At 40.6% G+C, this 24,488-nt stretch overlaps 1 protein-coding gene across 1 annotated transcript in view; it reads left to right on the top strand.

The window, feature by feature from the left end:
* SNTB1 (syntrophin beta 1) overlaps positions 1-24,488 on the top strand; it is a 111,906-nt gene that overhangs the window by 28,791 nt on the left and 58,627 nt on the right. The window lies entirely within an intron of this gene.

The following is a 24,488-nucleotide window of genomic DNA, read 5'->3' as shown; positions in this document are numbered from 1 at the left end:
TCTGTTCAAGGCATGTGAGTTTATTACTGGGCAGACTGAATGCCAGTGATGGAATTATCTCTGGTTTATTTTTTTCTCCCCCCTTTTCCCTTTCTAGTGATTTCAAAGTAATGGTTTGAAAATTGCATCTCCTTAAAACACCCCTTTTCCTTGTAGCAATGCTATAGAGAAAAACTTGAAAATAAGCACTCAAATCCTTGCTCCCAGACTTTCTGCAATTGCAGCAGCTAAAAACACTCTTTAGATGCATCTTAGGCACTGTGTAAGGTAAAACTCAGAGTTCCATTCCACTTACATTTCTGTCTATACTAATCCATGTAATCTTGCTTTTACTCACAGCTGTCAGTTTTTTCTTCTTGGGAGTTCTGCTGTGCTGTTTTGGGATCATGGCTGATCACAGATGTTTTGGGAGGACCTGTCAAAATAAAGGTATTTGGGTGTTCTGAGGATCGTGCATTTCCTCAGCCTCATTCCCAGAAGACTTTTGAGGATGCATGCAAAGCCTGGCTATGCAGAGGACTTGGACTAAAAGGTTCTTGCGTGTCTGTGCTGGCAAACAGTGCTGATGAAGACTTTCACCCCAAAAACATTCACCCTGGACTGATATGGTACAGTCTTCAGATTTTGCCCTTTAGTACTGCAGATTTCTTGTTCCTTAACCTGAGATGTATCCCTGTTCAGTTCCTGGTGCACCAGCAGCCTTGACAGCATTTGGTGGTTTGTTCACGAAATTGAGAACACAAAACTAAGGCCTTCCACTGCTGTTTGAAATTCAGTTCATGTCAGTAGTGATTGAATCTGATGGTTGTTCAGTGACCTTTGCAAATTAATAGCTTGTTTGCTCTCCCTGTAGTTCTCAGTAGATAAATACTTATGTTACAGGACATGCTCATTGATGATACCTTTCTGATTTGTCTTGGGGTTTGGGGTTTTCTTTCTTCTCCCTGAAGGATTTCTTCTCTTTTGCACTTCTGGAGAGAAATGATGATTGAATCCAGTTTTAGGAATGGCTTCTCTGAGTGTGCTGAGCCATAGCGAGGGCTTGCTGAAGTGCTGATTACATTAGTAGAGAGAAGTGGGTATTTATTAAGGATGTGAAAGCTAATGCAAAGATATCATTCTGCTGAGCACAGAAGGGATGTGGGACTGTACCAAAACTCAAGTCTTAGACTAAGGAGTACTTAAAGTTATGGTGAAGTTTGCTGTGCTGGCTTAGAGGCAGTTGTGGACTGTGTCACACATTGGGGTTTTTTTGTTTCTTGGGCTTTTTTGGAGAGGACTGCATTGTGGATTTGAATCTCATGCCTTTTTCCCTGCCAGTTGCAGATGTGCAGCTTTTTTTCCCATCTTTTGAATTCAGGAGGCAGCCAGACACTGAGTTCTTCTTCCAGTCCTGTTTGCAGCCTGTCTACTGCTTGTACCAGCTCCTAGACTGCTTGCTGGACCATTTAGAGCAGAAAAAAGCCTTGTTGTCAAAGTGTACCAGGTTACATAAGCATTGGAAAGCATACCCTCTAGCACTTAAAGTCTTTCAAGTGTCTTAGAAAAAAAAAAAAAATACAGGCTTGCTGCGTTTTCTGCCCCTGCCTTTTGTACGTGTGAAGGTAGGATCCTTGCTAACATTTTGTTCTGCTATCCCAAAAGATAAGTGGCCATGCTCTTTCTGCTGCATTCATCAGTGACTTTATATATAAAAAACAGAGACCAGGTGAACCACTTAGAATTGGGGTAGGTTGACAGACTGTAGGCTTTTTAGCATTTCCTTTATGAAGACAGAACTGGAAATATGAAAATTAATAAGAACTAAGTATCCTTTCCTTTTGCCTGTGAAGTTTTGTAGGAAGTTTTTACCTGAATAAAATTTAGAGTATAGAATTTAAAATGTAGTTTAATTCAGCCTTGCGGCACAAGAGCTGCACATTGTATTTCCAACTGAGAGACACAAGTTTGGGAGCAGACAGAGTACTTTGGTACCACCTGCTAAAAATAATAATAATAATAAAAAGGCCCTTCAAAACTGCTTTAGTCATTTGATTACCTGCTGTGTATTAATGTTTTATTCATTTTTTATGTACTGTCTTCCTGTCTCAAGTACCAGACAATTCTGCTCATGCTTTGGCTGCAGATAAAACTGTGTTGGATTTTGGGGTCTTTATTAGGGTTTTTCATAAACTGTTAATATTAAGAGAGCATCAGGCTATCTGGTCTAATTCCTTCAAGCTACATTGCAGGCATTGTTTTGTTAGCAGTGTGGGGCCAGAAGGGCATGATGAACAGTAATCACAAAATCAAAGTGTCTGTGGTGGCCATAGGTTTTCAAATTCCAATCTGTGCCCTGCAAATTTGTAGATCTCAGTGGATGACAAAATGCAGTTGTTAATGTGACCGAGAAACAAATAAATGTCACATGGAGGTCATGTTTTGCCTGTATCACTTGGGCATGCTTACTTCTCCCACTTTCCTGTTTTTCCCGTCATGCTAATGAAATGTGGGTTCCCAGAAGAACCTTATCTGAATAGATTCACCACATGTTCTGGCAATTTAATCCTGATTCAGTTTAGTACTTTTGTCATACTACCACCTAATGGTTGTTCTAGACCTACCGTAACTTTTTTGTATCTTGAGTACCTCAATAATCTGATATCCCAAGGTTTATTTCTCATAGGATTAGAACAACAAGTCCCAAGTCCGTGGTTCTTGCCCCCTAGCAGTCTTGACCCCAAACTATTCAGTTGTCCTCCTTGTAATCCACTTCGTGAATTTGTCTTGAGGTAAATTCATCAAGATGAGTGTAATTAAGTTGATATCAGGAAAAACAATTCAGTAGATGTCAGGAATTAGACCACCAAAAGCCAACATTTTGCATGCTTTTCATTCTAAAGAATTTGTTTTGCTGTTCATATTTGCCTTATATAAAAAACCGAAGAAGTTTTCTAGAAGACTTTCATGGCACTTTCATGTCTTTGTTGTAAAAGTTTCAAGAAAGTTTCTTTAGTGTGTCAATTTATTTTGCACATTCTTCTGTGCTTCAGTTTCACCTTAAGGGTGAACTTGTTGACTTGTTCGCATTTAAAATTACATTTTTTTTAAAGGCACATCTTAACCAGAAGAAGAATCTAGACTAAGAGAGTGATACCTTTGCAGGCCAAAACCAGCTTGGTAGTGTTGTGCTAGAATTGTTGGAGTCTCCTGATGAAACAAGTGGCAGGATGTGCATAAACCAGCAGGTGACTTTCCTGTGGAAGAGGAGCATCCCTTTGCTGTAATGGAAAGGAGACTGTGGCTACCACTGAGCTGAGTAAGAACTGGATAGGCAGCTTCTGGCTTTGAATTTTCTGTTTTGTAGGTGAATGGAGTTGTCATTTTTGTTTCAGTAGGCAAATGGGATGACAGAGGTGACTGATCAATTTAAAGGTTATTCTAAAAATGACTGTTTGGTCTGACTGACCTCTAACAGAGACAACTGAAAGAGAAAAATAAGATCCTGTCATGTGCAACCTAAATATGTGATACACAGCTTGGTGCTAGAACTTCCTGATGAAAATAAGGAAAAGGACTAACTGTCTACATCTGATTTATACAAATTGGTATATACAATTTGTATATCTGACAAATATATCTAAAATATATCTTTCCTGCTTTGGGATATAGCTTCTAATATTGTCTCTTAATATTGTTTTCTTGCTTGGATTTGTGCTTATTGCAATGAAGACAAAATCTTCCTTTTTTTTTGTTAGAAGTAGTATTGTCAACTGGCACTGTCTTGAGATGAAAATATACTGACATTTTTACTTGGGTCAGTATTAAATCAGAAATTACCATCAAGCTGTACTTTCTGATATACACGTTTGCAGTCTGCATAATTCAACAAAACTTTTGAACATGTTCAGACCAACTCAAACATTTGTTCCGTCTGTTGTACTCTTGACCAGAGTTTATTTGCTTTCTTTTTAAGTCTGACTTAAAAAAAAAAAAAGAAATAGTTCTGCAGTTGGAAAGAGAAACATCAGGGACAAATTTAATGCTGCCAGCAATTCAGAAGCATTTCCTGAGCTATTTCACTGCGTCTGGTAATTCTTTGCACAATCTTCTCTTCAGAAATCTTATCTAACCAACTGTATCCAGGTGGCATATTTTGGGCCTTTCATTTTCAAAATCCACATTGTGTGAAACTTAAAAATTTCCTAAGAGTTGATTGGTGGTAGAACTGGATACAAATACAAACAAAACAGACGCTCCTCATGGCACTGACCCAGGGTCCAGGTTGGAGCCACGATCAAAAGCACCTTGGGCCCTTGGCCAAAGTACCTGGATGAGCTCTGGGAAGGGAGAAAATTGACTGTGTGTGTCTCTACTAAACTTAGTTGATGTAGACTTTTTTCCTTCTGCTTTCCTGTCCTGTTACTGAGGAGTTCGGATTTTCCAACACCTGCAGTTCTTAAGGCTTCAAATAGCCAAAGCTGATATTTTTTTAATCGTGCAGGTTGAAACAAGGGAAATTCCAGTTCAATATAAAGCAGAAATTCTTCAGAATGTGAGGTCAAACACTGGGACAAGTTGCCCTGAAAGTCTGTGTAATCACCGTCCCCAGAGGAATTCAGAGCTTGCCTGGGCAAGGCCCTGAGCAGCTGGCTCTTGGCTGGAGATTGGTGCTGCTCTGAGCAGGGGCTGGACAGGGCAACCTCCAGAGGTCCCTTCCAACCTCTGCAGCTCTCTAGCTTTTGTTCAGTGGTTAATTAAATTCTTCTGAAGGCTTTCAAAATGAGTCCCAGGTAAGGAAGGTAAATGCAGATTCTTTGGATTCATTTATCATTACTTTCATCAAAACTTGAGCATCTGACTTCCAGTCAGAGAAGATGTTTTCAAAGAAATATGCATGAAACATGAAAAGGGAAGAAACTGGTAGAAGGCAAAGTTTTTTGTTGCTGGTAACCACAGAATATAAGTGCAAATATTTAAAAGGGAAAAAGAGTACTCTGTCTTCCTAGCAGAAATTGTATTTGCTGGCTTCATTCAGCCTTTCCTTGCAATTAGAAGCATTTCTGTAAATAGGTTGTGTATGTCCAGAGTGTTCTTTGTGTCTCTGATTTTGGTAAGCAAACCCATGCCTGGCAGCCTACCCACAGTATATGTTAGCAAAGCCTGTATCAAGAGGATATTCAAAGTCTTTAATCTTGTAAAGAAGTAGCTTATAAATGTATGCCCAAGAGTTCCTGCATGCAACAGCAGCGTTTTCCTGCAGGCTTGTTTGTTGGTGGCAGCTAAGCTGAGTTCTCCTTTCAGCTCTGGCTGTGACAAAGTTCTTCATATTAGAAATGTATATGGGTATTTTGTGACCTTCTCTGGGATTAGTGGTTTTTGTTTGGTTTTTTATTTTTTTCCTCTGTGTACACCAGTTTCATGATATTGCCTTTCAGAATTACAGAATCATCAGGGTTGGCAGAGACTTTCAAAGTTTGTCTGCTCCAGCCATCAACCCATCACCCCTAAACCTGTGACTCTCCAAGTGCCACATCCAAATGCCTCTTGAACAATTCCAGAGATGGTTACTCCACCACCTCCCTCGACAACATTCCAATGCCTGACCCTGCTTTCAGTGATAAAAGGTCCCTTCTCCCAGGTAACAAGCAATAGGATGAGAGAAAATAGCCTCAGACTGTGCCAGGGAGGTTCAGGTTGAAAATCAGGAAGAATTTCTTCACTGAAAGGTTGGTTAAGCACTAGAAAAGGTTGTCCAGGGATGGTGACTCCATCACTTCCCTAGACGTGTTCAGGAAATGACTGGAGATGGCTCTTAGTGAGTTTAGGTAGAATGGATTAGGTAACGGGATTGTGTTTGATCAAAGCTTGGACTTGATGATCTTGAAAGGTCTTTTCCAACCTTAATTATTCCATCTGATTTTCATCCATGAGCAAAAGGGTGGAAAAGTCCAGGGAGGATGAATTAGTTTTGATTAAAACCAGCAGCCATACTGGGTCCTCCTAGCTGGTGCTTGGTCAGCTCTGGTGTTGTCGGCAGGACTTTTGGAGGGAGCGCCAGGAAGGGCTGCACGTTGTGGCCCTGCCAAGGCATGCAGCTCTCTGCCAGAGATTAACTGTGATCTGTTTCTATTGTAACCATGGACTGTCTCAATAGAAGGGCTGTCTGGCCACAGAGAGGATTTACTTCGTTGTTGAAATAACTTTTGGCCCCTGAATGTCTCCAAATACAGCTACCAGATCAATTTCTTGGAGCTCTGTTTCTGACCATTATTTTTACCACCCATCCTTGACTGAGATTGTGGCAGAGAGATCAGTGTCCTGTTTTTACTGCCAGGAAATAAAGAAGATTTTCTATGCAAACTGAAATATGTTTCTCCATGCTGTAGTCAGCTTAGACCTCTATATGTTTTTGGGCATGGACTTGGAAAACTTTGGATTTTCTTTTGGTTTTATTTCTACCTTGCCTCATTTGAGGTTGATTTCTGATGTATTTTTTTACCTGTAGCTTTGAATTTCTTACTTGTTACATACCCATGTAACTCTGACATTTCAAAAAGTTAAGTCCTGTATTCTCCCCCTCTATGTACCCTTTCTAGCATTTGGAAATAAGGATCCCCAAAATAACTATTGGTGAACAATACATATTAATGTGCCTTCCAAGCAGAAAACAAGTCTTGAAAAACCTCCATATATAGCTTTACTTTTAACTTACACCTTGAAATTGTGCATATGAGATTGGAAAGCATGCAGTAATGTGAGCCTGGAGAATTTATGTCATGAAAACCTTGGGCATAGGGGCCAGTTGTTTAAAGTGGTTGTTCCAAACAAGGTTCCCATGTGGACACTAGTTTTTCAGAGGGTGAGTGAGTTGACCATGATTTGAGGGTACTAGTCATTATGCTTGAATATAAATGCAGTCTAAGTTCCTAAATAATTGTGTTCCAGATTACTACTTGCATTAGAGAAAACTAATTTATGATTGCGGAAATATTTTTGAATATGGAATAACGTGGTTTGTTTTCTCTGTCCAGTTAAGACTAATTATTGTAATTTTACCATAAAAAATTGAATAAGGTAGTAGTTGATTCAGTGATGGAAGAGGGTTTAGAGTGCAGTTCAGATTTTAGTTGTATAAATAAAATGTCTTTATTCTCTTAGAGGAAGAAAACATCAATTAAAACTTAGGCAATATGTTGTCTAATTCTTGCAACCTTTTTTTCCCTTTGGTAGCACTAGATTTTGATCTTAATTCTTCCCTACAGACAGTCCTCACTGTTCAATGCAAATGCATGAGTTCGTTGGTTTCAAAGTAAAAATCTTCACAAAAAATACTGGTGGTAATAGTAAGAGAAATTAACAGTCAAATTTGCAGGACTGTGTGTAACTGCATTATGTTTTGACAGCTTGGCCTTTAGTTTTAATTCTTGTTAATGTCATTGGTAGCCATCACTGAGCAGCGGTGGAGTGAAGGCAGTCAGAGGCTGAAAGTCTGGCATCGCCCCAGGGGCTGGGGAGGATGCTTGGCACCTGAGTTTTGCCTGTTCAGCTCAGATACTATTAGGTGCAAATAGTACATTTCTGGTACCTCACTTATGATCTTGGATTTATGAAGACAAAAAGCAGAACATTTGAGAACCCTCAGGCTTCCATGAGAGATTTCCAAGCAGAAGCGAGCAGCGCTGCAGGGATTGTATGTGACAAGTGATTCCAGAACTGTCAGGATGAACATTGAGTTGTATAATGGATTTCTTGGTGACAGGGATGTGTGGTTGTGTAACTATATGAAAAAAGACAATGCATTTATTTATTTATTTATTTATTCTTTGATAGTCATGATCTTTTAAATTTATATTTCTACTTAGTTTTGCCTCACACAGAGAGTTACTTTAAAAGATTATTCAGTTTCACACCTGCTGAGAAAAGTCTTTTTTTATCATTCATTCCTCACTGTCTGTGCAAGATACCATCCAAATAAACCTGCCCAGAGGAATTCCTGAATGTCTGTTGTATATCTCCCTATCCAAGCTTTGTATTGGCAACAGGATAATCCATGCCGTTGATTTAGAATAGGTTTTGGAAGGAATGGGAAAAGGAGGGATGGATGGGTGGGTTTGAGCTTCCTTTTTTTCAAGATCCATTAGTTGGGACTTGCAAAATTTAATGAATTGCCTTGCCATGTCTGATTATGGTGTGCAGTTAAAAGAATAATGTATATGCATGTGATTTGGGTATGGTAATGTAATCAAAAAAACCTTATGGAAACTCCAGAGCATTTAATTTACTCTTATTTTCCTGTCTCCTAAGTCTTTGCAGTACTGCTTCAGCATTCACAAATTATAATTGGATGATATGACCTTGGATTTAAAATACTGGATTTGATGCAAGATCAAATACAGGTTGATCAAGTGGAGTCTCTTGGTCTTCTGGGGGAAGTTCATCCCTCTGAACCTTAGCTAAGTGCTTGACAGCTAGCTGAAATGAGATACTGACTCTTTACGCTTGTTAACAAAGAAAAGGAGAAAACCTGGCAGCTCCAAAAGCTGATTTCTTCCCACTTTACAGTAACTGCTGCGTGAATTGCCCTCTCGAGAGGACTATTTATCTCCGTGAATTATAGAGATTGCCAGTTTCTAACATAGTAATTTTAACTCAGTGAATTCCTCCCATTATGCCACAATGTTGGCTGTCTTCATTTTAGATTTTAAGTTGTGTTAGGTCACATTAAAGGCCTCCTTCTCTTCACAGACTTCTCATTTTTAGTCATTTGATTTTGCTAACTTGATCACCAAGGGAATAGCAGCAGCATGTGCCTACCAAAAGCTAACTGTGCCAAAGCAGCAGAGACAATTAAATCATCTCCTGAAGTCTTGGGAGCTCAGCCAGGCCTATTTTCTGTTCTACAAGATTTCCTGGTCTTTTTAATCTTAAAAGACCAATGTCACCATGCTTGGTTAAGCAGGGGGATTGGTGGCTTTGGTGACTGGAATCCTCAGTAGGGCCAGGCTGCTGCGCTGGATGCTGGTGGTGCCCAGCTAGTGCCGTGCCTCTCAGCTGCTGAAGAGCATCTGTAGGAAGGAGAGGGTTTATGGCTCTTCAGGCCTCAGTTCTCCACTCAGCTTCCATCAAGGATTCCATCTGGCTCAGTATGGAGCATTGCTAAGTGGGGATGACTCTTTGCTTATGGGTACTTTTGGCAAGGACTTGACGCAAGCTGAAGGCAGCTGCGTGTCTTGTGTAATTCAGGCTCTTCCCATTGCAAGGCTACAGGTTTCTGCTCAGACAGAGGGTTATTTTGGGCTTGGGCTCTCTCTGTAAATTCTTTGAGGAATCCAATGTTCTGGGTGTTTTGCTATGCATGTAATTGGACTTCTTGGTTATTTGCAAAAAAACATGAAGTCTGACAGCCCCAGAATTAATACAGCCTGGTTTTCGGTGAATCCTGTTTCACGGTTGATTTATTTCTTAATCTAATTAATCAACTAGAAATATTATAAGACTGTGGTGAGAACTGATGTCTTGTAAACATCAGAGTCCCGTGTCAAGAGTGAGTTGTAATGTCCTAATGCAGAAAACATTTTACTGAGCATTTGTATCTCTTTACCAAAGAAACTGCAAGAGAAGAAAATATTTCATACCACTTTCCTTCTGTAGATCTTCTGGTGTTTAAGAAGGGTTTGCCTCTGGTTACTTCCTTTAGCAGGCTGCTGATAAAGTCTCTACTCTGCTGTTTGATCAGTATTTCCAAGGAGGTACAGTATATTGTCTAAGGTTTGAGGTGTGTTTTCCTTCCTCCTGCCTCTCCAGCTTTTGGCGGGACTGCTGGATGTCTGTAGTGGTAGCAGCCCAAAAGGAAGACAAATGCTTTTTCATCCTGGTGAATGTCAGGATCATATCACTGCAGTGCTGGGCAGTGCAGAAGGAAGGCAGAGGAGACAGTGAATTGATTGAAGAGATCAACATTTAAGGATAAGGTGTGACAAGTGTGTGTAACTGCTGATGAGACTAAAATAGGCATGAAAGGTGAGAATAATAGTGAAAGATGATGAGCTACTACATATTCTTAGTTTTGTAGAATTACTCAGGCCTGACCTACCTAAATGATTGATTGTATGAAACAAATCAGATGGTAAAATAGAGCTGATTTCTTTTCTTCCCCTTAGTGGTTACCAGTTGGGAAAGCCCTGTAGGTTTTTTGTCAGAAACAGAGCACAAGCACAAAGAGGTATCCATAAAAAGGAATGTAGTGAGGATATCGAAAGCAGAGGATGGGAGGAAAAGGTAATTTAAATTGAATCAGGCTGCAGAAGGACTGTAGAGTAGTAAACAGAGAATCTGTTAAAAATATGTAAGAAACAGAGAAAGTGTAAGAGAATATGTAGGGGAAAAATCAGTGTGTGTGCCTTTGCTTCTGCTGATATTCTGTCTGATGGGTGCCAGGAGCAGGCAGGGCTGTGTGAGCAGCTGGGGTTTTATCCATGCGGGACGGCCCGGCTGGCAGCAGGGCTGCCTGTGCACACTTCCTTTCCTCCCGCTGCAGGAGCAACTGTTGAGTTTAACGAAAAACAATGGTTTTTCTAAAAGTGATAGCCCTTTACAAAGGAGCCTGCTTTTCATCACAGGACGAGTCAGAGGCTGGATTTCAGACAGCTGTAGTTACAGCAGAGCTCTGCTCCAGCACAGGGGTGAGGGGCAATGGACACAGCAGAAGGGGCCACCTGGTCCCTGTGTGCTTGGACCTGCTTTCCTCACCTCTTCCCTGGGGAACAAAGAGACCCTGCTGCTACATGTACACTGTAAGAGATTTGGGAAATGGTTTTTAGTAAGTGTTGGACCAAGGCAATAGCATAGCCCGTCATCTTTTCCACAGCTATGTTCAAGGAATTCTCATCTACTACAAAAACCCTGGTCACAAATTCTGAGGTAAATATATGCGCCTCCTTCTTGAGCCTCATGGGTACATGTCACCCATTCACTCCTGAGTGTGTATTTAAAAATATAATTATTTCTGTTCACAAGTAAGAAAGAGGAAGATCTGGGGTACAATGGGACTGGTTGCACGTCTGGGACAGGAGCTGTTGGTGGCCCATTGGGTTATTAGTCTTGCTGGAAGGTGGAATATGATTTGGTTGACTGAGGGTTTCTATTGGTGTTTTACTTCTCCTGAAGAATTTTTTGAGCTTTCCATCTCCTGAGCACAGCAGGCATCTGCACAATTACTGCGGCATGATGCAAAGAGAAGGGGGGAGAAAGTGTTGACTGTGGGATCCTGACAAACATTATTTAAACCATTGGAGAAGTGCAGCAGATTGACTCCCTGGCCATCACTGCTGATAATGCTGCTCATAGAGCTTGTCAGCATTCCAGCTCCACGTTTTTATAACCATTTAATTACTGCCTGTATTGAATGTAGCTGGAATTCACCATTGCAGCTAATGCTCTGGAAATGCACTCTAGACTATAGGAAAGTGAAGAATTTTGAGGAGATAGACAGGCAGTAATGAGTTTGCTCATCCTGTTAGGTAACATCTCTTTAACAGCCCCAATTAACAGTCTGTTTGTTTTGTGTTTGCATGGTTTGGGGTGTTTGGTTTTGTTGGTTTTTGTTTTGTTTTGTTTTGTTTTTAGGATACAGTGTCCTTGATTTGATAAAGTTTTCTTTTCCTTAAAATCACAATCCCTTTCTCAAAAATTAATTTGACTTTATATTATTAAATATATTTTGTCTTTTAGTTTCTTTTAACTCCCCATGCCTGCCAGAACGTGGCGGTGGCCATGTCGTGGTCCAGCATGGATACCTTGTTCCTTATTTATCCAAGGCATCCATTTGCAGAGAGCACTAAAACCGTACTGCCACAAATTGATCTGACTGGTGGGTGCTGAGCTGCTGTGAAGTGACATCAAAATACTGGTTAGAGAGTGCTATAAGTGTTATAAAGATATTTTGTCAGGGAAACAATATTTCTGTGTAAGGGTAGATAGAATTCCTGACATGAACATGTCATCATTCACCAGAATACAGCATGTAGCTCATGGGATGCCTCTGTCCTTGCTGCTGTGCTTTCCCATGGGGACAGTCAGCTCTGCAAGGTGCACAGCACAGCCTGGGAGCTTCCTGCAGCACCTGTCCCAGCACAGGACACTGCCAGGGTGGGAGAGGTGCTGGGCTCATCAGCAGTGGGCAGCTTCTGCACGGAGCAAAGGGGGAAGCAAGGGCAACCTGGGTCAGTGGCATGGTGATCTCTGTGCTCCCTCTTTCCTCCTTCCTTTCCTTGGCAGAAGAGTTCAGAGGCTGCTGCTGTGGCAAGGAAAGGGTAAAATGGAAGGTGAGGTGTTCTGGGCAGTGAGGGAAGAGATTGGCACTCAGTGGGGTGGGTGAGAGGGGTGTGCAGTGTGTGCCCATGGGAGGGAGAGGCAGAGGGGCTGGGGCACATGCTGGCTCAGGGGGAGACTGCTGCTGGTGCTCAGTTCCTGACAGAGGAACAAATGCAGGATTGGTCCCAGGGGTTGAGGGGTAGAACCACTGTGATCAGGTAACAGCTGCTGGAGGAATGGGGAGCCAGAAATCTCTAACAGTACCCTAGGACATGGCATGTGCTGAAAAGATGCATGTACACCTGTGTGCATTTATAAATGTTCATGTATTATTGTATTGGCTTGTGTCTATATAGTTGCTCTGTTGTATATCTGTTGCTACTGAATTATCTCATTAACACTTTTGTTGAAGAGTGCTTTCTGGTCATTGATCATTAGTGTCACTGCATGCTAAGTACAAATCCTATAAACCTCAGAGTGTGAGCCAGGTCTAGTGTTTGTAAGCTAAACTGAGATCCAGGGATTGTGCTGTCAATCTGCAAGAACCCTTCAAGTCTCCTAGTCCTGCCTCTGAAGGTGATGATGGTTTGTCCCTTCAGTGGGCTAAGACAAGGCAGTGCAATATAAATAGTGTGAAAAACAGTCTGGAGGAAGCTGAAGTGACCTAGTACTCTATTTACCGCCACATACTTCAGAACTGGTCTACCCTCTTTGCAATTGATAGGCTTGTACATTTTTTAATCCATCATGCATTTAATGAAAGAACTACAGAGTAACCCTTAGTTAAACAGAGTGTATACAGCACTCCAGTATTCTCAGCTCTTAACTTAGGATAACTAGTGGGCCATTATTTACCCACCAGAATAAGTTTCTCTCTGTGCTGGAAGAGATGTAAATGTCACAGACATACCTCTGCCACCAGCTAGCTTAAAATCCTCTCCCAGATCCTCATATTTTTTGTCTTAAAATCAGTAACCAATCAGGCAGATTCCTCAAAGGTTTTGCTTTAGGGTCTCTCTCTGCCACCAACTTTACTTCAGCCTCTTACAGTCTCTAAAAGGGAGGCAGTTGCAGAATTGGTCTTTAAAGAGTTGTAGATGAGTATTGAATTATAGATAAATATTGAATTATCAGTTTCTGATATTTGCTGAAATCTAGATTTTCAAACTTGTCCTTTAAAAACTGGAGCACAAACTTACAATAGCAATAAGTCCAAAGGTCAGCTTATTTATGTGAGTGATCTCTTTAGAAATATATGTTGATATGATTCTCATGGTCTTTGGTGTGCAAGATGAGAGAAGAGTCACTCTGACTGTAGGATGCAGACAGACTGGTGTTTGCAATCTGCACTGAGGTATGGTGTCAGCACTAAAGCTGACCTCAAAGCTCTTTTTCAGTGCTTCCATTTGGGATATCTCTTGTTGAACTGGAGTTCAACAGCTACTCATGCTGCTATATAACCTGCCAGTGTTAGTTTTCCTCCCACTTCCCATTCTTTGCTTCTTTATAGACTATTCATATCTTCAGCTTTGACCATTTGACCTGAGCTAATTCCCACTGATAATGAACCCAGTGACTTTGGCAGAAATTGTAAGTGACCTTGAGATCAGAAGCTCTTTGAGGCAGAAATTATTCTTGATACATTCTTTCCCCCTCTGTGCCCATCAGTGCTGCTGCTGTTAAAAAAAAAAGGAAAAAAAAAAAGCAGCAGCACTGATATAATCTGATTGTGCTCTCTGCAAGTAGCGGAGAGACCTGCCCTTGAGCTAAATAAAGCAAACAAGCCTCAAACAGATAGTTATCCCTGTTGTGTATCCCCAAGCCTCTGTAAAAGCACAGATGATGTGGCTGAGAAGGCTGTGCTTTCGTCTCCTCATTTCAAAGGTGCTCCCACACCGGAGCTTAAAGAAAACCGGTTACACTAATGAAACATACACATGTACTATCCTTTGCTTTCAGTCTGCAAGCCTGGCAAACTTATTTACTTTTGCAACAGGATTATCCCCAGGTCTCACAGGACAAACACACAAGCAGGGTATTTGTTCCCTTTTGTGTGCATTGGCCTGAACGTGCGAGGCCAAGACAGAGACTGTGAGGTTCAGCAGAGCTGCTGGTAGTCTGCCCAGGTATTGAGGACTTTTCATTCTGTTCTCGAGGCCAGTCTGCCTGCCCATACAGGCTCTGCTGGGCATCCTCATCTGCCTGTCTGCTCCCAGTCACTTCAGCTGTCCTTGCTTCAGACAAATAAATGCTTTTAGATCTGTATTTATACCTAGTAGCAGAATTCAGGCTACTGCTCCAGTGTGAAAACCTTTTTTATGCCTGAGGTGGTGCTGAAAGTTTATGTCTTGACGGAATCCCTTCTTAGGAAGTAGCAGTGAGAACAAGGGAAAATTCTTGCCACTACTAATTGTAAAAGCATCCTAGCAACTGTATCACCCCACTCAGGTTTTTTCAGTGTTTTTACAAACGGCACCTGCTACTCCCATCTCTCTTACAGGGAATGCAATGCATCTGTAACAACACGGGGAGATACATGCATGATTTTTACTGTGGGCTCTTCTGCCTGCTTATTTCCTTGTCATGTCCCTATTGTCCCTTAACTTGTTCTTGATTTCTAAGATCTTTGGGAGGGGACCAGCTTTTTGTTCTGTGTTTGCACAGCATCTGAGGCTGTCATGCCCTGGTTCCTCACTAATCCGCGTAAGTGGTCCAGTAGTACAAATGGCAAATAAATTTGAGATACAAACAAATTAGCATTCTTCTCACTGATTAAACAAATGGTTTTCTCTGTGATTATTTGAACCGGGGTTGCATTTTATTACAGCCCTTTGAAGCTCAGTTTCTTTTCCAGCCTCTGTTATCAGCCTCTTGTACTAGTTGACCGAAAAGTACTTGGCAGGCAGTTTGCAGACTTTGAAAAACAATAGGTTGTACTATTTTAACCTGGCTTTGACCTAACCTGAAACAGTCAGAACCGGTATTTAGCAAATGTGTTTTGATGTGCCGAGTGGGCTTCACTTGCTGAAAGCAGCTGCTGAGAGCAGCCTCTCTTGCCCTGCAGAGAGATGGGGGGACTTTGGTGGCCCCGGCATCAGCACAGGGCCAGGGCAGTTCTCTACAGTAGGGCTTGAATGAAGCAGGGAATTACTTTACCCTTAAATCGAAGATTAATGTGATTTTTTTTTTTTCTGGGACAGAAAACACTGCTTGTTTTCTGTAAGGATAAAGTGCCCACTGAAACGGGATTATATTTACATTATTATTGCAGGAAGATCTGTGAAATAGGCTTTCTGTGCCTCAGTAAAGAGCCGTGACCCCTCACAGAGTTATCTTTTAAGCTGCGTGCTAAACCCAGGGGGGCTTATGGCTCAAAGCTAATGGGGATTTAACTTCTCACTGAAAGGAATTTGCAGCCTAACCCTATTTAGATACTCTTTGCTCTCATTGATTAAATGCCCAGTCCACTGCAAGAAACCTAATAGAATCATAACTGTATAAATTTTCCAGCTGACAGAATGGATGCTGGGAAACTCTATGCAATATTTATTAGAAAAGGAGTTTGATCTTAAAAAGACATTTTAAATCAAAATGTCAATTCACAGTTCTGTTTTGTTTGTAGAGAAAGAAAAGAATTTGAATGAAGACGTATTTTTAAAGCACTTCACAAAACCATTTCATGGAAAAAAACCACTTTCTGAAATCAGTTTTTTTGCGAGGATTTTCATTGCTTCCCTTGTTCACTGTGTTCACTAATTAGTTTTTGAGATCCTGTCTGTAGAATAGTTTTGGATGAGGCTATTTAAAAGTAATAAACCTGCCCCTCCTCCCAAGTATTTCTCACCCCAAATTGCATTACGCACTGAAGTTCCAGGAGGACCATATTCCATCACAGATCATTGGCATTTTCTAAGATACAGTAACTACAGCTCCTCAGGGATGAGAACAGAAGAGCTGTCACCTTGGTAAGAGACTTTGAGATGCAAAGAGCAGCACACGATGCCATCCACAGTCCTATGGCAGCACACTTGGGTTTCAGTCTCAGTCTTTGTGTGTCGGTTCTGAGAATTGCCCGTGCCTGCTCCAAGTGCAGGTGGTTTCCGAAAACCTTTCAGCCAATGCTAATGACTGGTGTGCTTATGCTTTAATTGTTGATTGTTGTAGTTTGTTGATAGGATTTCAGTGGCTTATTCCTAGAGAAAACCATAATCCCTGGTAGAAAAGAGCTCCATTCAATTGGGAGCCAAAGAACTGAGGCACAAGGATGTGGTTTAATGTTTCATTGTCCAACTCTTTTCATCACCCTTCCTGCATACACAGTCCTGTTTCCTTGACCCCTTGAAATACCAGGAGTGGTGTCATGTGAGCCCTTCTCTCCCTTCCAGTGCCTCAGAGGGCAATCTGTCTGCTTCAGGTAGTTTTCTTCTAGCCTGTAGATGAGCCAGGAAATAGGTGTACAGCCAAGCCTCTTTCCAGGTCTGCCACTCTCCTGCTGGGTAGTCTTGCAAATGACATTAGGTAGAGTGGGGGCAGTGTGAGGCTGTGCTTGGGCTTCAGAACCAGGAATTCTGGATATGGCCCCTGGCCTGTCCTGTTGGTAAGGCTGCAAACGAAAGGATTCCCCAAAACAAAGACTTCTATGGTGATCTGATGCCTTTAGGTGCACAGCCCAGCCACAGGAGTTACAGCAAGTTCTTAGCTGAATGCATGCCCTGAGTTTGTTCATTTTGAAAGCTCTTGGTATAGTCCAGTGAAGAATGAAAATGGTGAACTGAAACTTTGCAACAGATTGCAGCTCTGCTTTTCAAAATAAATCCTGGAGATCTTAGAAGGTCCTCAAAGGTCTTCTTACAGTAGGCATTGCAAATCCACTTTTCATGAGCGCTAGGATCTCTTTGAGTTGTTTAAAGAGGAATAGTAATGTAGGTAGAAATTGAGTGTAATGCTGAGAACTGTCTGTGACTTACTGCATGACTTTGAGGAAGGCAGTTTAACTTGCCTGTGTCAGTTTAGCCATCTGTAAAAGAGGTACAATCATACACAGCATAATAATTTCCCTCTCAGTGAGTGCCATTTTCAGTCTACCCTGTACTGCTTAATGATTTGTGTGCCTGCTGAAATAACAGCATCCTCTAAAACTGTAATACCCTTATGTATTTTTCACATAATCACTAGCGGCTGAAATATTTGTTCTGACACTTGAGATTACTCATGTAAATAGAAAAATTATAGCATGCTGGCAATGCCAGACACCTTGAATTCCATCTGAGTGTGTGGGTGATGGGAGAGGGATCTATAAATACTGACAGAGGCAGGGAAACAAGCATGAGCAGTGCACAAGAAATTATGAATCAACTTATTCCTGACATATAGGTAAAAGATTTTAAAATACAGTGTCAGTTTTGGGTAGAAGGCCCTTAGAAATCTGAGTGCTACTGTTCCATTGAAGAAATGTATTTTGCTCCATTTCTCTGCTTTACATGAAGTTACATTTTTCTGTTATACTTTTGACTAGGATTACCTGCTTCATTTGACTAAACTATGTATTTTTTTCATTTTTAAATTTTTCCTTTCCTTTTTTTTCCTTTTTTTTGTTAAACTTGGGAAACATTCGGCCTTGGGGACAAGCAGAAGCTCCAGTTTGGTTATCAGTGAGTGACTCACAGGTCCCACAATGCTTTTTCTCAAAATGTGACTGCTAATTTCCATGTTCAGCTCCCAAATTGCCAGTTTCAGATGTTTTCCACTTCCATTATGAAAGATCTGCCTAGTTCTAATTGCAGAGTTCAGTGTCACATAACAGTGTAGCAAATGAGCTGTGTCACATTTTACTTAAAAATGTAATAGGTTAGATAGCGACAGTCGTCAGGTTTTGGCAGTAGTTTTTTCAATTTGTAGTTTATTTTATAAGAGACACTTGTGCAATGTAGCTGCTCCCTGTTCTCCACTGAGTCCTGCTTCTTTTGAGTACAAGCTCTTCAAGATAGCATCAGTGTCTCCTAGATGAAGCTATAAGCAACTTCTTTTAAACCAAACATTGTGCTTCTGGGATGTGTTTTGCAGATTATGAAAAGAGAGATGTATATGCATTTATTTTGCTGCAGTACGTAAATTTTGAAAGACAGTTAAATAGCTTATGGGACCTTGACTCTAGAATTCATGCAATTATTGTTAGTGACATATCAAAACTCTGAACTGAATACATCCATTTGATTGAAACAGAAACTTTGAAATTTAAAATAAACTAAATTACTTGAAGGAAACTTTAAGACATTCAGCGTAGTAGGTGTGAGTAATGGACATTATAATGGGAAATGTTGAGAAACACCCAATGGAAACAGTCTGCCTTTAGTTTATTATTATTTTACCAGTTTGAAAATTTTGTGTACCAGGTTACTGACAACCTGTGATTGCTTTTAATCACTTTATCATTTTAAGTGCTGGTGTCATGTATTCATCCTCCAGTTCCATTGTGTTTCTGTGTGACACAAGTTTGTGTCTAAGTAGTTTCTGTTAATCTGTTTTGAACAGAAATAGAGAAAATCTCACCCCAGCACTGAAATTCATCCTACTTCCTCGAGCATGCATGCTGTTAACTTTAAACATGAACTTTATTATTAGACCATGGAAATGCAGCCCACAGAGGGGGGATGTTAGCAGTGACCTCGGAGAGAAGGGGTGGCAGTGCTGGCTGCAGGTGAAGCTCTCAGGCTGCTGCCGCAGCCTGGTGGGGCCCGAGTTGTGTGCGCTGCTCCTGCTGCCTTATGTGCAGTACAAAACCATGGCTTTGTGGAGACATGAAAATGAATTTATCTTTAGAGGCTTTACAGCTGACAAAATCACACTGCATAAGATAAGAAGGCATATAAAGCCTTCCCTCCCTAGGAGACATTTATGCTGAGGAAACTCAGAAACTGTTGAAGTGTTTGCTAAAGGGAGACATCAGGCCTAGGGAATCGGTGGCTGAGTCAGCCCACGCCACAGGCAAAGTCTCAAGAAAAGAAACTGAGGATAAGCAAGGGAAGAATGTTTGGTGTTACACGAAGCAGGGAATGGCCTGGCAGTGTAATCTCCATTATGTGTGTAAGCTTCCCAAGTGCTGGAATCAGAGTGGAGGCCCCTGGTGCAGTTGGGAAGGAGGAAGCATCCACAGGGGCTGCCCATTGCTCCAGCCAAGACCTCTGCTGGGTTTCCCCCTGCCATTTCTTGACTTCTAAGACGTTTTTAGTGGTGAGTTACGTTTTTTGAAGTCTGATGTCGATAACACAGTGTGGCTAATCACTGTGACCTATTCAAGCTGTCAAAACCATGAGGTTTCACAAACTGCACGCTTGCATGGCTTCCTGAGAAGAGCCTATTTAGTCCCATTTTCTCCTGTTTGATGGGGCCAGGACCGCAAATCTCTTGCCTTGTTGACAAAAAAATTCACTTAACTACATAAAATTGCTTATTGCAAGGTACTTTGAAGGTACTGCCTTCATTTGTTGAGTGCAAGTGTGTGATGGTGCTTATAGCCCTTCTTAACATAGCTTCACCTTTCCTATAAAAGCAGCTGCAAATTTAAAAGCGCACTGTGAAGTATTCTTTATATTTTTAAAAGGCAGCTGTTGATCTTTTTAATCCAGCCTATTTGTACCCTACTGAAAACTCAAATTTCAAGCCTGATTGCTTACTAGCTACATTTTGGGGCCAATTGCTAAGGTGCTCCTTTCAGGTAAACTTTATTTTAAAAAGATATATTTGTCTTCGGGATCTTTCTGAAGTTATTCTTTTGAAATATTCCTTCTTGTGGTCCACATAAAAAGTATAATAAGTGCAGTATATTTTAAAAAGGATTTAAAACCAGCCCCTTATGATTTAAATCCAAGCCTGTCTCTTTATGAGATGAATAGACAGTTCACTGACTTCAGTGGAATTACTTTAAAACAGCAGAAAATGGGAAGCTGAGCATAGTCTCACTACAGTGTGAGAAATGGCCAAAGCATAAAGGGGATTTTTTATTCTCACAAGGTGTTTATTTTAACTAATTTCTATTCTCTCCCAGAGGTGGAGATCTGATGCTTTTGGCAGAACAGGAGGTTTACCATTTCAAATCCATTTCAGCATGGGGGAAACAGAGATGATGTTAATGGATAATACTTGTCCGTGCGTGGTAACAGATGTTTCTGTAGGAAATGTAGTGGAAACACTGACAAGCAGGATTGTTGACTGTTTTTTGGTCTATTCCCACATTAAAGCTGCTGAAAGGATCATGTGACATATCTTCATAGATTCCTAATCTTTTCTAAGATTAGAAAATTAGAAAATTACATCAGATTAGTCTGATTCCTAGATCCTTTTCTTTGGGTTTAGTTTTGATGATGGCACCAGCAGCTCATCTCATTTTTATACAGTGCTTCACTGTAAGGCATGCACTTGGCTTGAGTTTAGAGGAAATTTGATCTCCCACATAAAGCCTAGCAGGCAAATTCTGATATTATGGTAGAGGACACTCTGTGCTCTTCTCCTGCAAAGGGGAATTCCTTGATCAAGTGTCTTCAGTCAGATTCGGGTGTGTTGTTCCTTTTGCTTTCGTATTGTAAACCTACACATCCTGTCCTCATTCCTGCAGTAACAAAAGAGCTTTCCTCAGCCTTGCTGGCTTTCCCTCCATGGTCTTTGTCTTCCCTCCTAGGAAACAGTTTGAATGTGTCAGAAGAGTCCCAGTTCCTCAGAAAGGCGACTGGCCAAGAACCTGACCAAGTTGGTCTGTAGTATTTCTCTCATTAAAAGCCTGTTTCTTCCCCCCAGAAAAGTCATCTATGAACAGTAACAAAGCATTCATTGTGGAGTCTTGGGACTTGGCAGAAGCACAAATAAATGAAGTGGTTTTTTGGAAGCTATGTTGCCTGTCTTGCAGATCAAAAAATAAATCCAAACTATTTCAATGTCTATCAGAGGATTAATTCATTTGATTGCCACTTCCCTTCCTCTTCTCTTTGTGGGGAGGGGCACTCTGGAGATTGGAATTTTAATTGCTTGACCACAGTTTCTTATTAGTGGTGCAGCAAAAGGGTATGGATCATTAATTAGTACTGAATATAAGGGTCTCTGAAATTGAGCAATAGCATCAAACAAATGAGTTTAGAAATTCCTGACTAAACTTACAGTTTATAGGTAAATTGAGTTAAAATAATGAAACTATTAGATTTTTTCCTGAGTCCCTGCATGTTGTTTTCTGTGTTTGCAGTGTTCTGGTGGTCTTAAAGATTGGGGCATTTTTATATAAATACATATTTAATATTTGTACATATGTTAGGCACACGTATATACTCTGAAGATATATATGTGTATACTTGCCTATAAAATAGTTATTCATAATTCAAAGCTGTTATACAAAGGCATGCTTTATTCTTATTAAATGTTTGAGGTTTTAATTCATTAGGTAGTTTCATTGGCAATATATAAACCCAGTGTTTTTGATAGTCACTTTCTTTTTCAGTCAGTACTTGAATGTGTGCCACTGTATTGAAAAGAAAATCCAGCTCTTGAGTGTAATGCTCCGAACGCAGAGTATTATCCACTTTATTACTTTAATGTCCAATAGACTGTATCATCTTTTTCCTGGTTTTAAAACTTGATGATGGAAGTGAATTGTATAACTGCAGTTTAACTTTGCTGTATCCATGATTCTCAGGTAGTGCAGTGTGGAATAGGAATATGCCTATAATAGATACTGGTATCAACTTGTTTCCTGCTATGTGGATTAAGAAGTGGTTAGTGAACAGGCTGCAGAATGTAAAAGTGTGGGGTCATCCTAAATTGCTATGTATGTACTAGGGTTGCTGGTGCATTATTATAAAACAGCATGTTCTGCAGTATTTGAACCCAGAATTTAGAGGTAAATAGGAAATAATTGCTGATAAAACTTATGAGTCATCTGAACAATGTGTGCCTGATTTCAGCTAAATTCATAAACTGGGCTTTGGTTATGGACATGTAATTACAGATGCTGGTGAAGTAAATGGAAAGCAGTGGCTCTGAAGTTTAAAAAACAAAAAATATATAAATAGATCAAGTTCTGCCACCTGTTCCACTCCCATATTTTATTTGTGCTTTTATATGTATCCATTTGGGAGCTTTTAAAATATGAAACATACCTGAATATGCTACAGCCATAAAGTCTGGGCTGTAAAATCCAGCAAAATTCAGCCATGAATCCAGAGACCTGTTCTTGTATTTAGTAGGAAGTAGGATGCTATTAGTAGAAGCTGGAAGAATGATTTTTTTTCTTTCTTTCTTTTTTTATAGAAAGCATATATTTACTTTATTTTTTCATTCTACTGTGGAATTTCATATGAAGATGGTGTTAGCAGTTTAATAGCTCTTTATTCATATCCCTGGGGCTGAGCAACCATCTTCTGTTGAGATGTAGTAGAAAATAGATGTCTGTGAGTTCAGAAGTTGGAAGGAATTTTCATAGGATGTACTTCCTCAAGGTAGTTTTCTTGGCTTTTGCTGTGTTTGAGACTCAGTTTCTGGAAAGAGGATTGTGTTTCTGCTCTCCCCCTACTCCTGCTTCCTTTTTCATGGGATTTTGTGAAATACTGCAGCTGTCTGCCATGAATTCACCAGTGCATCGTATGGAAACTTGGCTTTTGGGACAAGGAAAGGCTGCCTCTTTTCTTCTGTCCTGTCTCCGGGGAATTAAATTCACATTTTTAGTTCCTACTTAGGTTTCCAGCCAAAGTTTTTACTTCAGCTTCCTTCCTCCCCCTGCCCATCTCTCCTCCTCTTAATTAAAATGTGCTGGGGTTGAATGGATATAACTGCAACTGGAAAAGGACAAAAATAGCACAGATGAAATAGCTACACTGTTGAGACCTGGACCTTTATTTGGAATCACATTTGCTGGCATGTCACTGTACCAGTGTTCAAAACCTGACTGGATTACTTTTTTCAACAGAGCAATCATTAATCTCTAATTTTAAAGGGAACAAAATTTTGTTTGAAGTTGAACGTGATTTTCACAGCTTCAGCTGTTCCGCCCATGGAAATCAATGACAAGGTCGTGTTCGTTCAGTGTTAACAGGAATAGATTCACCACATCTGTATCTGTTCTGTTCTTGGCTTCCCTGAGGCTATAAGTATATCCAAACTGAGATGGCAGCTGCTGAAACCAATATCTCTATGACACTGGCAACAACTGCTTATTTTCAGCACCTCTGAAAATCATACAGGTTTTGAAGTATGCAAAGATGAGCACTGGTTTGGGGAGTTAGGTGACACAGGTTTTTAAATAATGGACTTCAGGTAGATATCTAAAAAAGTTTTAAAAAAATCAGTCTCAACTCTTTTTGCCTGAAATAGTTTCTGGAAGCCTGATGGAATTCTGTGCCAACTCTTTCCTGAGAAGAGAACAAATTAATTTAAGAAAATACTCAGAACAGGATTGGACAAGGAACTAAAAACAGTTCAGTGGACAGCCTTTCTAATAAATCACAAGTGGTCCTTCCCAAAAAGGAATATCCCATAACATACCCAAACAGAGAAGTCCTTGTGATTGAAGTTAACAGATTTTTTTAGAAAGGATAAAATGAACAATGTCAAGATGGGCATTAAGGTGTTTCAGAGAAAAAGAGCAATAGCTACTCACAGAGCTCGACTCTAGATTTGTACTGGTTTCTCTCGGTAAAATTTTTATGAAGTGCCTTGAAATTATGCTGCTGAAGCTAATCACCTGATCTGTAATTTTGATAGTAGGAGCACCGTTGTTCTTCTCCACTCTTCTGAATACTTCTCTTGCTTTCATTTTGAACTCAAAAACTTCAGCTGCTTTCCCTAATTTAACATCCGTCACCACAATGCCCTTTTGTAATTTACCCACCTTTTTGTTGTTCAGTCATTCCCAGCTTCTTCACCTGAGCTGACACGATGATCTGCACCATTTCTTTTAAGTGTTCTCCCACAGCATTTTAATAACTCCCCCAAGCAAGTTCACAATGCCTGGGCCCTTTTAGGTCGTGTCACTGCTGTGTTGTGGGTACAATTGAGTGGCAGCAGCCAGGGGTGCAGCCACAAGCTCTGTGCTGGGGGAATATTGGCTTAACCAGGGCACTTAAATGGGATGTCTTGTCTGAGCTCCATTGGGTTTGTGAAGGGGAAGGAGGCTGTGACTGGCAGATTTGCCAAGCACATCAATTGCAAAAGCAAAA

The sequence above is a fragment of the Passer domesticus genome, chromosome 1 (assembly GCF_036417665.1).
Source record: "Passer domesticus isolate bPasDom1 chromosome 1, bPasDom1.hap1, whole genome shotgun sequence".
Lineage (NCBI taxonomy): Eukaryota > Metazoa > Chordata > Aves > Passeriformes > Passeridae > Passer > Passer domesticus.
Note: the sequence above shows the minus strand (reverse complement) of the source record. Positions and strands in the feature narration are given on the sequence as shown.